Raw genomic sequence first — 17639 nt, forward strand, 5'->3', positions numbered from 1 at the left:
AGTTTTGGACATCAAGAGATTCGGAAGTTTCTAAGGGTTCTGTATTGTCTGGACATTTGGAGTTTTCTGCATCTTTTGATGATCTGGTGACGACTTGATTTATTCGGCTTAAAGCATCTGCATTTGTGTTATTAGTGCCAGGTTTGTAATGAATGGTGTATTGATGTTCCTCCAATTTTAAACGCCACCTCGTTAGCCGTGAACCAGGGTCCTTTAAGTTGAACAACCACACCAATGCCCGATGATCGGTTATAATATTGAATTGTTGACCAAAAAGGTACGGACGAAAAACTTTAACTCCCCATACTATGCTCGCTAATTCTTTTTCGGTAGTATTATAGTTTATTTCTGCTTTATTTAATGTTCTGGATGCATAAGCAATTGGTAGGTCCTTCCCAATAGGTCCTTGAGAAAGTACACAACCTATTGCATAATTGCTTGCATCGCAAGTAAGATTGAAGGGTCTGGTGAAGTCTGGATACTGAAGGATTGGATAGTTTGTTAAGAGGGTTTTCAGTCTTTCGAATGATTGTTGACATAGATCGCTCCACTTGAAGGGTACATCCTTCTTGAGTAACGAAGTTAGTGGTTTAGCGATCTGTCCATAATTTTGTATGAAACGTCGGTAATATCCAGAAAGTCCCAAGAATGATTTTACTCCCTTTACGGTTTGAGGTACTGGAAAATTTTGAACACATTCCACTAATTTTGGGTCGGGCTTAACACCTTCGTCGGTAATCTGATGACCTAAATAAGTGACCTCTTTCCTCAAAAATTCGCATTTCAAGGGCTGTAGCTTTAGATTAAATTGTCTTAGTCGTTCCAAATTTCTGTAAGTTTCTGTGAATGATCTGGGAGGTCCTTAGCATAAATAATGATATCGTCAAGGTACACGAACGCCTTTAACCCATTTAGGCCAGAAAGTACCTTGTTCATCATCCTCTGGAATGTTCCGGGGGCACCTTTCAGACCAAACGGCATCCGCAGGAATTCGAAATGGCCTTTGTCCGTAGAAAAAGCTGTCTTCTCTCGGTCCGCAGGGTTCATTGGCACCTGGTGATATCCTTGAGCTAAATCAAGTGTACTATAATACTTGGATTTTCCTAACTGATCGAGGATGTCCGTAATATTGGGAAGTGGAAAAGCGTCTCCCACCGTAACTTGGTTGAGCCGTCGAAAGTCAACGCATACTCGATATTTTACCACCCCGTTAACATCCGGTTTCTTCGGAACCACTAAGAGAGGAGCGTTCCAGGGAGAATCACTAGATGCGATTACCCCTTCTCGCTCTAAAACCTCCATTTGTTCTGTTATTTCTTGCCGATGTCGTTGAGGTAGACGGTAAGGTTTCTCGTGAATTGGGCGAACGGCTTCAGAAGTTTTGATCTCATGCGTCACGGCGGTTGTTGCTGTTATTTTATCCCCTTCTAAATGAAACACATCAGAGTATTTCTCACAAATAGTAAGCAATGAGGATTTTTCTTCTGGGTTTAAATGTTCCGTTCGAAGGGCTGAATGTAAGTGAGGTATTCTGTTTCCATCAGCACAAGGTTCTGTATTTGCTGAGACTTGTGATAGGTAAACATTAGTTTCATTGAAATCTTCGTGTTCAATCTGGGTTAGTTGAGGGATTTGTAATTGAACATGGTTTTCTGTTGTATTAATAAGTGGGACGTATATAAGATGATTTCTTACAGTAGTAATACAATTTCCACAGGTGATGGTATTTGTAATGTTTTGGTTAGAAATTAAAATGGTTGAATCCTCTGTTTTGTTTGGAGCTGGAATAGCAACGATAGTTTCTGTTCGTGGTTGTATTGTTATATTTGGAAACGGAGGAAGGATTAGTTCGTTTGACTGGTAGTTAATTATGGTTCCTTGTCCGATTATGAATGGTTTGCCTAAGATTCCTTGATTTGGAACCGGGAAATCAGAATCAACGACTTGAAATTCAACACTTCTTGTTTCTCCTCCAATTTGAAGTTTGATAGTGACGGATCCTAGAGTCGTCACAAAATTCTCTGTTATTCCTTTGAGCTCGTATACGGTATGATCGTATACTATTACTTCATCGCGCAATGAGGAAAGTTTAATTAAGTTTAAGTCACTGCCGGAGTCGATTAAAAATTTGCTGTCTGCTGGAATGGTCTGAGGGCTTTGACACTGTACATGATCCCGTTCAATTTTTTGACGAGCTGTATTATTTAAAATATTTCTGCGAATGAGATTGCGGCTGTTTTGAGGCTGCCTGCCGGTCGCCCGCCGTCGGCTCCCGACAGTGAAGAGTTTTTTGAATTTTGAGTTGATGAGTTGGTAGGTTCACCTGCTCGTTTAGCATTTACATATTTTAATTTTCTGCATTCTTCTTTTGTATGGCCCGGTTTTCTACAATATTTGCAAGTAATTGTGCTCACAGATGCTTTAGGTGCAATGCTTGTTGATGCTCCGGTTGATGGCTTGGTTGTATTAGTTTTGTACCTACAATCTCGGGCCCAATGTCCCATTTTATTACAATGAAAACAGGGCGTGCTTGGTTTTTTTGTACTCGATTTACCATTTCCTTCGTAGAATCGTTTTGACTCTGCGAGTGACCTCCTTACTCTCTCTTCTTCTCGCGCAGCTTGAATTGCCTTCTCCAAGGTCGGAGGGTTTCGGGCTTTGATAAAATCTTTCAATTTTCCAAGGCCTTCAATGAAAACCTGAATAGTCTGTGCTTTCAAGCTGTTTTCCAATGCTGTAGCCACCTCTGCTGATTTTCCGCTAGTTTCTTGTTCTAAGATAAGGGTCTGTAAGGATTCAATACGAGTAGAATACGCCATAACGTCTTCTTCTGGTTTTTTTTACTCGAATAAAGTTCAAGATATAGATGGGTCGTAGTCCGTTGTGGTTCTAACGAAGTCTTTAAGGTTTCTTTCAATTCACTCCATGACTGAATCGAACGGAATTTGACTGCAGCTCTGGCTTTTCCCGTAAGCCGAATAATAATGCCTTGGAGTAGTCGCTGTCTGGCTTTCTCATTGGCGCACATAATTGCAAATTCACATTGTTCTAAGAACAGCTCGAGGTCTTCTTGATTTGCCCCACTGAATGTCGTCGGTAATAATTTTAAGGCTGCTTCTAATCCGATCGTGTCTACTGGCTTCCCTGATTGCGATAAAAGTTCTTGTGAAATTTTTGGTGATAAGACAGTTGTCGCTAGATTTTCTGACTGTTGAGAATTTTCTGTCTCGAGATTTATTGGTTCTAGTAAGGTTCCGTTATTGTCCATTGCGATAGTCTGATCTAGAATATTTGTATGCAAAGTATGGTTCGTATGAACAAGCACTCTATCTACGGCAGCTAATGTTTGTTTACGTTTTGCAATAACGCCTCGTTACAGTCTATGACTTCAATGGTCTGGTCTATAAAAAGATTATCAACCGAAATCTCTGCAACGAGTCGTTCAGATTCAGGAATTTGTGGATTTGCAAATCTAACAGGAAGACTAAGACGTGGAGTAGGGACAGGGTCCTCAGGAGTTTCTTTACTATCTTCTAATTCAGGAGTAGAGGTCCTACTACTATTGTCTCCTGTATCACTCATCAACTACAAATTACTCACTAACGATCTATGCAGAAAACTACAACTGTTATCACTACTAGCTTTGATGGTAATATTAATATTAAGAGTAAGAATAAAAAAAAAAGTATTTTCAGTAGGTAACTAATTTAAATTGTTAGTATGTTAGTAAATATTCTGCTACTCACAACACCGCTAACTGTACTGATGCTGCCATGAGTGTTGTCGTTGAAAGAGTCTGGGTAAATTCGATTAGCTCTGGATGTCTTCAGCGAAAATAATCATAAACGATGTAAATCCTCTTCGACAGCTCTTGTGGAATGGACGTTCGCTTGCCCCGAAACAGCTGGCGCAGGGACCACTACTGGTAGTGGGTTTCGAATATCGTTACGTTATTGTTGATTGTTGATGTAAACAGTGTTATCAATAATCTTATCAATTTTTTTTTGATAACCTTTATCAATATCGATAATTCGATCATCGATTGCGATAATCGATTTCAATTTTGACTATCGATAACGATAATCGATTTCAATGTCTTACCGTTGCTCACACTGGTTCGATCGATGTCGGAATCAGGCGGCGACCAACGCCCAGCCTAAGAATTTGCTGACACCGGAGAAAAAAAAAATATTATTTACGTAATTTTCTGGAATTTTCGGTAGAATGTCTGAAATTTCTGAGTTGATCTGGAGGATTTGAATTTTCCGTGAGTCGTGTTTTGTTTATACCGACGCAGTGCGTGATCGACTTAGCTATTTTAACACTTAAAAAGAAATTTTTACTTTAAGCGTAACACCGGAATACTCGGATCGCACCGCTGCCACCAAAAATGTTATGGAATTTGTTTCATACACACAATGAAATGTCTGTTTTTTTTTTTCAAAGAATAATAAATAGAAAATTATAATGAAAATAGTATTTTTATTTACAAAATAATTGATGAAATAACAATTAAATTATTATTTATCAACACGTCAAATTATTAAAATGTATACAAACAATAAATATAAAACTTAATAGTAACTAGTAAGAAGTATACAAATAATATAATTTTTTATATACCCAATAAGAAATCTTAAGATACAGTCGATGATATAGTTAAAATAAATAAAAAGTAAGTAATTTACATTGGTCTTACATATACTAGATTATAAAAATTCTTATACATTTTTATTAATTTTACAAATGAAGTGTTTAAATCTATTCTGATAAATATTAAATTGTTTCATAAGCAATTAAGCACTATTAATTGTTGAAAGCAAGCATAATAAAGCAGCATCCTATAAACAAAAAGCAAAAAGCAAAAATTACTATTCAAATTTGAAATGGTTCACTTTAATATTAAAATATAAATTTGGACTTAAGTTCTGCAAATGTGAAAGAATTGTCAATTTTTTATTTTTACTTGGAACAGAAGCAAATTTTGATTTAAAGTTTTAATAGCATACACTATTCTGAAACGTATGTATAATAATTTTAAATATTCAATATTAAAGTTTGGACATGGATAGTTAAATGGAACATTATCAATAAATTTTTTTAATTTAATTCCAATATTGTTTTCTACAGCTAAATTTGGAAAATTAACCATGAAAATTGAATCCAATTGATTTATACAATTATAAAATATGTTGGGTGGCATTAAAAGATTTCCAAAAGTCGTTGTTTCTTTGTTTGAGTAACTTTTAAAATAATTAAACAAAAAAGAATAATCTAATTTATTTTGTGTTTTAGCGAAATTCAAACAAACATCACAAGTGTGTTTTTGTTAACATTTTGAAAGTAAATATCTACTTACATAAGTTAATGCATTCCTAGGAGGTACATTTAGATCTCTATAATCTATAGTCCCTACAGATAATGAACAAAATTTGAATGGTGTTGTCTCAGGAAATAAAATTTTTGAGTTAAAATGAATAGAGTCACCTATTTTAGTTAAAATAATATCGAGATCGTCAATACAATTAGCTCCATCAGAATATCTAAAATAGTTGGTAAAAAAGACTTTTTTAAAACTCCAAATAAATTGAATCGGTGTAGGGTTTTGATTATTACCATTTTGCTGCCGAAAATTTCCAAATCAATTTTCTAAGCAATTCTGGTTTAATCTGTTTGTAAACAATAATTTACGTGTTTCTTTTATATCTTACCACAGTTGTAACACAGCACTAATTGTTATTTGCCACCCACTTATAAATTTCATTCTGCTAGTAATATTTTCATTATTATTATTTTTTACTATTAAATTATTAAAAATAGTTAACATGAATAATAAGTGCTTATTTTGTTCTTCAGTATTTTAAAATGGCCTATTAAAATATTTACTACCTCTTTTAATTTAGAATTTAGTAAGTCAAATAGTTGGTCCATGTATTCTATAAATTTAATGGTAAATGTGGCTGATTGAGGTTAATATCCAGATGTTATATGACATTTCATACCTGCTGCAACAGTGACACTAAATATTTGAGTGGCTTATTTAACCTTCATTTTTTGAAAAGGTCCGGGAATTTAAATGTATATCGGTTAATTTTGGAGCAAGTCTGTTTATACGTTTATCATTTGCATAGAATGTATCTAAATACTTCTTATTGGTCACATTATCATTATAAATAAATTTGTGTTTAAAAAAATTGTTTCTAGTTGATTTTAGATGGGGAGTGTCAAATATAAAATAAATTGTTTTGTTATTTACAGAAAAAATGGTCTTTCTTTGGAAACATTTACACTTTTTGAAAAATCATAGAAGTTGGAACCCTGATCAGTTGTGAGAACTCTTATATTTAAGAAAGTACTCTGTAAACGGTAAATAACAGCAAATATTGTACTTTGTAAAGCAAAACCAGTACAACTATTGTGAACAAAAAAATAAGCAATAGGTTGTTTCCAAGGAAATTTGAGTCCCCGAATCATAAAACAAAGTGCATATTTAGCAGGTTCATAAGTTTTTTGATTAAAAGTTTCGTTAAAACCTACTATAAAATCTTTCGAAATGTTGTAGTACAAATTACTTTTTATAGCTATTTCATCAATACATAATACACAGTCTTTAGATTCTTCGCTTAGGTTATTCGATTTAAATTTTATTTATTCAAATAAAATATCATTAAAGCCAGAAACAATTTCATACTTTTCAGTAACTCTGCGTAAGGTTCTAATCGAAGGCAACTGAAAAATAGTTTTTGAAAATGTATATGCCCGAGGACCAAAGAAATAAATAGTGAGCGCTAATTGTTTTATTTCATTTGTGTATCTGTAACCATGGGGATTTTTTTTAGTTAGATTTACAAAATTTACAATTATCATGGATAAGTTAGATGGAAGATGTACATCACACATTTCTTTAAAATGATCTACTGAATTGATAGACACAGCTACTTTTAAAGATAATGTTTCAACCTGTTTTTCTAATTTAGCACACTTAGCTTTTAATTGTGATACTTCGGTCTTCAACTTCTTTTTCCTTGGAATATTAACCGACAGTTGTTGAGTTGTCTGAGAAGAGGTAGAAACTGTACTGCAAGTTGATCCATCAGTTGTAGCAAGTGAATTTTCATTGGTCATTGATGTTGACGCTTCTTTATTTACATGGCTTTCCCCTATAAAGGTAATTTAAAATAATAAAATTTCTTGGTACATTATATAAATTGTTATGTATTTAAAGAATTAATTACTTACAATAGCAATTTTTAGAACTTGCAGGTGTACTGGTTCTTTGTGGTTCCTCATAATTACAAGTGGTTTTATTAGGATTTATAGAAATTTCCGTCAGTTCATAATCAAGGTCTAAATTTGTAACATTTAAATATAAATTAACAATAAATAAAATATGTGTAATTTTAAACTTTAAAAATAAATAATACATACTAAATAAAGTTGGCATCGCTTGAGGCAATAAACGTGTTTTTTTTAGATTACAGTACATTTTGTTTTCAAAATGAATACTACAAATCCTAAAATTTCTATAAATCGCTTCGATTGGAGTATTTAGGAGGTCATGTCTTCCACATGCCTTCAGCCATTCAATACATCTGCATCAATCCAATAATTATTAAATTTCTATTAATCAGTTATAAAAAAATCAGTAACATCAAATTAGTAATTATTCAAATACATACGGATCTTTCATAGAAGGAAAACGATGATACATATATTGACAGGGGCGTCATTTGCGGTACGCAGGGTATACATTTGCGTACCTAAAATTCTAAATTGTAATTTTTGGCCCGCAAGGCACATGCACATGGCCAGCTCGGCCCCATCACAAAAAAAAAATTAAAATTATACTAAAATAATAAATTAATATGTAAATATTAATTATTATGATAGTTGATACCTAATTGATTGATTGATCACTTTTTTATAATTACAAACATAGACCTTATTCTAATAGACGGGCAATAGCAGCAGTTCAAACGATAGGACAAGATGGCGCTGCTGGCGGTACACCGTGTACTGCGCGCTAGTATATTATTACTAGTAACCACAAATCACTAGATGAGTAATGTAATCGTGGTATACTGGAATTCATTAACAGCTGTTATCGTTTTATCAAACATCGGTCTAGTATTATCACAGATTATATTATATTTTATATAATCTGTGCCCTGTGGTATAATCTTCGAAGTTTAGACATCGTAAATTCATATAATTTTTATTTTATATTTTGTTATTTGTAGTTATTTTATAAATTGTGTAATTGCAGACTGCTGTAATTAATATAATAATAGATAGTTGCAATGGAAAATATAAATAAAAAACGTGAAGGTGGAGCGGCGAGAAACCACCTAAAGCAAAAAAGTTGCTTATAGAGTCTGCATCATCATGTAAATCCATAAAAGATATGTTTTTAAAACAAAGTGTAATACCTAAGCCAGTAAGTTAATTATTTTAAAATTTGATGGGTAACTACTTAAGTTTTGTGTTTTAGTGGGGATCTTTATAACTTTTATTTGATTTTAGTCTAAGCACTCTAAGCCAGAGATTGATAGTTTTAGTGAAAAAAGTATTACCAATGATGAAGATGAATACCTTCACTCATCAACTGAAACAATAGATAATTCTAAGGATACGACGTTGATAATTGAAAATGAGTCTGTAGAACACAATACCAAAGTTAAAGAGAGTGAAATGGTCCTGAATAATTGTTTTAAAACGTTGACAAATCAAAATGTAACTATCCATATTTTGACACTAATTATGTATAAACTAAACTATAAATTATTATGTTTTATTTTCAATAAGTACAAATTATGATTTTAAAATTATTTCTTTACTAGGTGCTTGATAGTTCCCAAACTAAAAATGATGAACCTGTCCAACCAATACTTCTAAATTTTCCAAAAACTAATAGTAGAGCTTTTAATAGTAAATTGTATACAATGTTCAATTGGTTGGAATATTCTATTAATGAAGATTCAGTTTTTTGTTTTCCCTGCAGAAACTTTTTTATTGGTACTTATCAGGGACAAGTTTGTGGTAATGTTCCATATGTAAATATTGGTGTTAAGTGTTGGATTAATCACAACCCAATAAAAGCTCTTCAAAAACACTCAAATAGTGAAAAACATTTATCTTCTGTCGAAAAATGGACAATTTATTTAAAAAATAAAAACAAAATGTCCAATTCAGTTAATAATCTTATAATAACTGGTAGACTGAAAGAAATAGAAGAAAATCGTAAACACATTTTATTTTTGTAAAAGGCTACTCTATTTTTAGCCAAACAAGGCATACCCTTTCATGGTCATGACGAGTCCCAAAGTTCAATAAATAAAGAAAATTTTATTGAACTTCTTTAAATGTTTGGCGATGATGATTTAAAAAATCGATTACGTTTAAGGTATGGTCACTACTGCTCACCAGAATACCAAAATGATATGGTTAAAATTATTGCATTATGTACAAGAAAATGTATATTAAGTAAAATTAATGCTTTTGGCGTTTTCTCAATATTAGTAGATGAGACAAAAGACGCTTCAAAAAAAGAGCAGTTAAGTTTTATAATTAGATTCATTGATAAAGATTTTTGTATTCATGAAAAAACTTTAGGCTGTTTTCATATGTTAAATTCAAATGCAGATTCTTTATGTCAGGAAATACAAAAAATTGTTACTGAAAATCATTTAGACCTAAATTTGTGTGTTGCTCAGTGTTATGATGGTGCCTCGGTGATGAGTGGAATATATTCTGGAGTTCAGCAGAGAGTCAGTTTAATTGTACCTCATGTTATTTATCTCCATTGTTGTGCTCATATGTTGAATCTATGCTTAGTTCATACAATTCAAAATATTCCATTATTAGCAAACTTTTTTGAAACTGTACAAAGTCTTTACAAATTTTTGATGAATAGCCAAACTTGGTATGAGTTATTTATTGGAGCTCAAAAGAAAGAAAATGGCAGAAAAACAAAAAAAATATGTTATTATACAATTAGAAAGACTAGTTGAAACACGATGGTCATATTGGTACACTTCACTCCAAAAGGTAAATATGAGGTATGACATTATTCTAGAAGTACTGAAGATTCTTACTAAGCAAGGTGATCAAACTGCTAAAGCATTAGGACTTTTACAAGAAGTTTCAACGTTCAGATTTATTATAATTTTACAAGTTATGGAAACAATTCTCATGAGAGTTCATAGTTTGTCTTGTGAACTTCAAAGTCCTACTTTAATATTACCATCAGTAATGGAGTTGGTTAATTCAACAAAACAAATATTAATTAATATGCGTACTGATAATACATTTGAAGAACTTCAACAAAAAGCAGAATTGATTGCAAAAAAAAAACTACATACAAATTGAAAAAGATCAGGTTGCTAAAAGAAGAAAAGAAACTTATAATACTCACTTCGATGATTACTTTATTGAATCAACTGTTGGAAAAAATAGCTCAAAACAAAAATATTTGAAAAACATTAAAGCTGAGATTTTGTTTGAAGTTCTTGACAGGTTTCTATGCACTTATTATAAATACACTACTATTTACTGCTAAATTGTTTATATTTTTGAATTGTTCTTACCTTATCATGTAATATGCTTTAATTTTTATTTTGCAGATTTCTACTAACGCTTGATAGCCGATTTTCTGAGAAAAATCAAAAACTGTTTGATATTTTTAAAATTTTTAATCCTTTAAACAAAGAATATTTTGATCATACATCAAGTAGTTTGAAATATTTTTTGACGCATTATGCTTATTTTAAAATAAATACAATGAAAATTCCTTCTGAGTTCCAATCAGCAAAAATATTATTAGAAAAAAAAATGATATTGATATCACAACAATTACTAACTCATTGTCAAAACTTCCTTCAGCATTTTCTGAAACTCTTAAAGTACTTTCAATCATTTTAACGTTACCTTGTACTACTGCTTCTAATGAAAGAGTTTTTTCATCTTTAAAAAGAGTCAAAAGCTTTTTGCGCTTAAGTATGAACGATGATAGATTAAATGATTTGATGGTGATTAACAGTGAATCAACTGAAGCAAATAGTATTGACTTACAAGAAACTTTAATTATGTTTTCTAACACGAAGACACGGCGGTATCCTCTTGTATGAATTAATATTAAAAAATAAAAATAAACAATTTTAATTCATTATAATCACCTATGCTTTAATTAATTTTCCTGATTTATTCTGTGCATATCTATTGTATTGCTTTATATTGTTCATTGTTTTTATTTAAATTTGACTGTTGAAGTTTCAATTTGGATTAAATTTAGACATTTATAGCTTTTGCACTGCTTACTACTCGTATTGGGTATTTTTACTTTATTTTTATAATTATTATTATTATACTACTATAATATTAATAATGTAAAATATGTCAAGAAAAAAAAAATAGTGGCCTGCTCAATATTTATGCGTACCAAAAAAAAAAATTGAAATGACTCCCCTGTATATTGGCCATCATTTTTCATACAATTTTTTCATCCTTTTGCAGCACATTTCACTCCTTCCATTGTAAAATACAAATGTCTAAAATTTTTTATAATGACTCAATAAAAAAGGAAATATATGTGATGCTCTAAAACGTCGATGCAAATGTGTATAGATAATCATTAATCACACTAACAAAAAAAATTGAAATTAAAATATAATTTCACTGTTAAGTTAGAACACGTGTTCAACACAACTACACAAAATGAGAAGTGACTACAGTAAAATGTTGTAACTTGTGAGAAGTAATATATATATATTATAGGTGTATTACCTCGAGGAAGAAGGGACTGACGACACCGGCCCTCCCCTTACACGCGGTTGGTCTTTGCGACGCCTCGACCTGGACAAGTTGCTGGCACACGTCGCCACCGTACCACTACCGATCATCGACTGCGGAACTTCGGCCACCCAGGCAGCAAACCTGCTGGTCCACTACCTCGAGTCCGTGTGCGACTCCTGCATGCCGCCTAGAGCAGCGCCGCCGCACGGCAAGAAGTGCGTCCACTGGTGGAACGACAACATCGCACGCCTCCGTCGCGAAACTTGCAGTTCCAGGAGAAGTTACCAAAGGTCATTCCACAGACACGACCCGCAATTGCAGATCCAAGCACATTGCGCAACCTACTCCGCCAAGAGGAAGGAGCTGAAAATGGCCATACGGGAAGCCCAGTCAAAATCCTGGGCCGACCTGTGCCGGGCCGTCGACGCGGACCCATGGGGTCTTCCCTTCAAAGTGGTGACGAAAAAGATTGGCCGAAGGCGTCCGGGCCAAGAGGCCAGTGGCAGAGAAGAGGCGATCGCAGATCACTTGTTTCCTGTCCACCCTGCAACCGACTAGTCCCAAGAACCCCCTCTCGTCGACTACGAACAACGAATTCCCGAGTTCACACCTGGCGAGTTCCAAGCCGCATGCAGGAGGCTACCAGCTGGCAAGGCCACAACATGACGGCATAACAAACAAGATCATACAGCTGGTCTCGCGACTCAGACCTCAGTTATTCATCAAGACCTTCAATGCCTGCCTTGCGCGCGGAGAGTTCCCGCTGCGCTGGAAGACCGCCAGACTAGTCCTCTTGCACAAAGGACCTGGTAAGCCGCTGGAAGAACCATCCAGCTTCCGTCCACTGAGTATGTTGGACGCCGCCGGAAAACTGCTGGAGCGCTTAGTGCTTGCCAGGCTAAACCAACACCTCGACGACACCGGCCAGCGGTCTGAGGATCAATACGGCTTTCGCAGCGGCAGGTGGACCTTAGACGCGATTGAGCGCGTAACTCAAGCCGCTCGCGGAGCGGCCATAGGCGCGGTTCAACACCGGGACATTTGCGTAGCCGTGTCCCTGGACGTAAGAAACGCATTTAACACGGCAGCGTGGAAAAAGGTCGACGCCGCACTGCGAGCTAGCCGCGTCCCCCCATACCTCAACCGTATTCTTCGTTCGTATATGGAAAACAGGAGCCTCCTCGTCAGCCGAAACCTCCAGAACAGGACTACGACGTGCGGTGTTCCCCAGGGCTCGGTCCTCGGACCGGCTCTCTGGAACATCTTCTACGATGACCTGCAAGGATACGGAACCGCCAACAAGACTACGAACCACCGACACTAGCCAACATACGGAGTGAAGAGAGGGCTATCACGATAGCCTCCTGGCAGGCGAGGTGGGACAGGAGCACAAAGGGGAGGTGGACCCACCGCCTAATTCCCCACGTCAAACGATGGCTAGAAAAGGCACCCATGAGCCTAAACTTCCACACGACCCAGATGCTCTCAGGACACGGCTGCTATCGAAGCTATCTGTGGAAGATCAATCGCGCCAACGACGGTTCCTGCCTCTACTGCGGCTACCACGAGTACGATGTCGAACACACCACCTTCCAGTGCCCTCGCTGGAACGCCGAACGAGACAGGATGCGACCGTTCCTCAACGGACGTCTCCCTACGGCTGACGACGTACCCGATCTTCCCGATCTTTCTAACCGGGCATCGAAGACCAGGATACAAGAATTCGTGAAGCGTCTCCCCGAGCACGGTCCGAATTCGTCGGCATGGTTGATAATATAATGAAGGCGAAGGAAGATGACGAGAGGGCAAGGAAAAGAGAAGGTGAAGGCTGAGGACCATGTCACAGGACCGTAAGCGGAGTTCCTCCAACACCAACCATCAACCACATTGCTGTTCCATCGTTCTGTGCAATAATTAACTATTTATGTGTACATATCATATTTATTTATTGTTAACTGTATGTTTCTAATTAGATTAAGGTTCATATGCTGTTAATACCTGTAAGGAGGTAAGTTCGGGGAGATTGGCCCCGTCTTGCTCCATAAGTTTTTTGTATATTATTTTGTTAAATAAACGATGGCGGCGGGAGGAAGTAATGCGAAAGCGGTCCCCTCCCGGTCGTCGATTCCAACCCGAAAAAAAAAAAAGGAGTATACAATAAAAAGGAATGAGCATTTAGGGATTAGTAACTACCTGTATGATCTTTTGACTTTTGTATTATTATTCTATGACCCTCTGCCCAGACTGGTTTCTAAACAATGGTAGGAATGTGTCATACATTCGTATGGTTTGGCCTTACAAAATATATTCATGAAAATTACTAATGAGTAAGTACTCAAAAAGTAGTCTGTTCACGACTGTTGTAATGTTTTTAAATTTTGAATTTTCATTATCATTTAATATATTTCTTATCTTTTAAATTGATAAGAAACTAGGACTCCAAAAATATAGCGGCGTGGTGTTGTTTACATTTCAGAAGTGTCCATTCTGATTTCATTTATTCTGTGTTATTAACAGATCACCATGTACTAATTTTTTTAAATACTTGTTAGAGTAAGATGGGCTACCTTTTTGCAAGAATTCCAGCTCGAAATTAAGCAAATTCATGGTAAAGAGAATATTGAAGCTGATACGCTAACTCGCTATCCACAAATACCCGAAGAAAGTTCACCGATGTTGACGACAATAATCATTATAAACAAATTAACATTAGTAGAATACAGTCAAGGTCTTCAAGAACAGTTTAAGAATCTACACGTCTTACAACAAAAGGATCAAGAAATACAGAAGTTAAAACAACGAATGGAGGGACTGACTCACAAAAACCTCATAATACATAATAACTTATTATTTTGTCGATCATTGAGGGAGAATACCAAATCATTATACCCAAATGTATGGTGGGGAACTTAGTTGAAGAGACACATATAATGTACGGACATAGTGGTTTCAAACAATCAGTTTGAACTAGAAAAAAAGAATTTCACCAACAAAGTGAGGGCAATACTGAATAAGCTACCATTTGAAGTGCAGCGCATAGACTCTGAAATTGTAATTGAAATTTGCAAGAGGTTGGGAATAAAATGGAATGCTACTAAATGGAAAGTAGATGCATTAAAAAATCATAATAAAGTAACTTTCATTTAACCGTCCAAAAATATCGCTTAAAAAAGCCAATTTGGAAACTTAACAACTATTGTATTATTAAAATATATGGGATCAACGTAAAATATGTAAAATGTTCTTATTGCGCAATACTTATTTAATTTCAGTTATCCTTCTGTCGTCTAAGTAACAACGGGAAAATGGAATTGAAATTAGATCACAATTATTACTACCAAGTTCAGGGACAGATGAAAATCTCCAAACTAAATTTTTGCTATTTTGTTGTTTATTCGGAAAATTGGATAGAAATTCAAACAATTAGTTTCGATGATTCTTTTTGGGGTGAAAAAATGATTGAAAAGTTAAAAGTGTAATTTAACTTTAATTTTTAGATTTATGTAGTAAGTGGATTTTGATGTAAATATAATATAAACATAACAAATTTTATTTTCAGTTTTTATACAGAATTCTTACTTCCAGAAATTGTCAATCTTCAGTACAGGAAAAGACTGTTTGTTGATGATATTATAGACCCTGAACATATTTTGGAAAATATAAAAAACCAAAAATCAAAAATATTATAGTAGCAATTATACTAATTATATTTAGATAGATTGGCATTTGTCAATATAATTGTTCAATAAATAATTTAAAAAAAATTGAATGCATATTAGTGCTATCTGTGTTCTGTAACTTTTTTTATTATATCTTGAACTGGCTTCAATAAAACATAAATTTATATATTATAATCAATCAATATTTAAATAAATTATCTGTGATAGATATATTATACTAATTAATTAACATATATACAAAATTTGGCTTTATAGTTTCTATAAACAATTAATGTAATTAAGGATTTAAGTCACTTATTATTTAAATTATTATAATTTCTAGAATTATGTAATTAAGTTTTGCATTAATTACGTTAGGTAATTACGTTGGTTAATTTATTCAACTGGCTTTTATTTATTTATATGTACTGTTGTATTAGGATTTAACGAACTTCAATAATTATTAAGCAATAATAAAACAAAACATTTAAATAGGTTAAGATAACCATAAATTGTGAAATATGGTGTTGATAAACTTTTATATTTTAGCTAGCATAAGTAATCTAGTAATCAAAACATAGTAGTAAGAAATGTGAATAAAAATTGTTATTAATCGGGTTAAAATAATAATTATGTAAGCTTAGGTGTATGAATTGTAAATTTAGTATATACCTAAGAGATATGGTTAAGGCAGCAAAGGGATCAGTGGTGAGTGGTGGTGATCGTGTGACTCGATCACCACCGGACATCGTGTTCAAATAAAGTACTTTGCGTTATTTTGTGTTTAACTTTATTTTGGTATACGTCCGAGTAATCGGCGTATACGACAGTACCTAAGGTATTTTTCGTCACCTATATTGATTTAAATTTCATATTTTATTAGTATGTTCAACATTGATAAAATTAATTTTATAGTACAATTTTCTTCAAGCTTAAAAAAAGAATTATTCAAATTATAAAAATGTTATGTGAGTTTATGTAAAATATGTTGTGCAGAATAATAATAATATACGAAATATAAAATTCGATATCGGTTCTACGAAAAAAATAAAACAAAATATTGTATTATTCCCTCACCAATATGTTTTCATATTGAGTATAATAATTATTTATAGACAGCGAGCGGCCCAGCCACGATATGAAAACCAGTTTTGACCTATGGTGCGGTATAACTGCAATAGTGCGCGGGGGTAGGTTAGGTGGTATGAAAGTTGTTCTCGAACGTTGCCGCTATACTAAGCAGAGCAGTACATGACGACTGTAAATTTCTAAATTTCTTACCAAAACATGCTTTCGTACTTCCCATTTTCCTCAGCTCTCGTTAGTCGTAGAAACATAATTTTTTCACCAAAATAATCCTGAAAAGATCTTCTAGATGACTACGTTCCAGTTTTTTGATATCTATTTTTGTCTATTTTATATAATTTTTCAAAAATTTGAAAAAAAATGAAAATTTCAAATGCAAATATAATCGGTTTGAAAAAAAATCCGGAATGCAGTCACCTAAAAGAACTTCTCAGGATTATTTTGGTGAAAAAATCATGTTTCTACGACTAACGAGAGCTGAGGAAAATGGGAAGTACGAAAGCATGTTTTACGGTCGAATTTCGGGTACCAGAACGGCCTCTTAAGAACCCTAAACAAAGCTGAAATAAATTACAACACCACTGAAAAAGAACTTTTAAGTATAGTATGGGGCATAAAGGTATTTAGACCATATAATTTCGGACAAAAATATAATGTCATAACAGATCATCGTGCATTGGTATGGCTCTTCAATCTCCAGGATCCTGGTTCTAGACTCACCCGTTGGCGACTAAAACTAGAGGAATATCAATATACGATTTAATACAAGCCGGGAACAAGTAATACTAATGCTGATGCTCTTAGTCGAATTCATAGAGTTTTCACTAGGTCACAACAGAACACTGACTCAACTGACTCTATTTAAGAAAACAGAAATTAAGTAATACCTTCGGAAGACCCTCAACAATTTTCAGAAATTCGACCAGAACTTCTAGTGTATTCAGAGGATTCACACTCACAGGGTACGGATGAATATGAAAGATTTTTAACAGCTGACTTTAACAAATCTCCAAATATGCTTGAAATCTCAGGAAACATTTTTGACGAAGAGTTAAATTCATTTCTAGCAGTATGTGAATCAGCATACTTCAAGATGACACAAGG

The sequence above is a fragment of the Aphis gossypii genome, unplaced genomic scaffold, assembly GCF_020184175.1.
Source record: "Aphis gossypii isolate Hap1 unplaced genomic scaffold, ASM2018417v2 Contig00319, whole genome shotgun sequence".
NCBI lineage: Eukaryota > Metazoa > Arthropoda > Insecta > Hemiptera > Aphididae > Aphis > Aphis gossypii.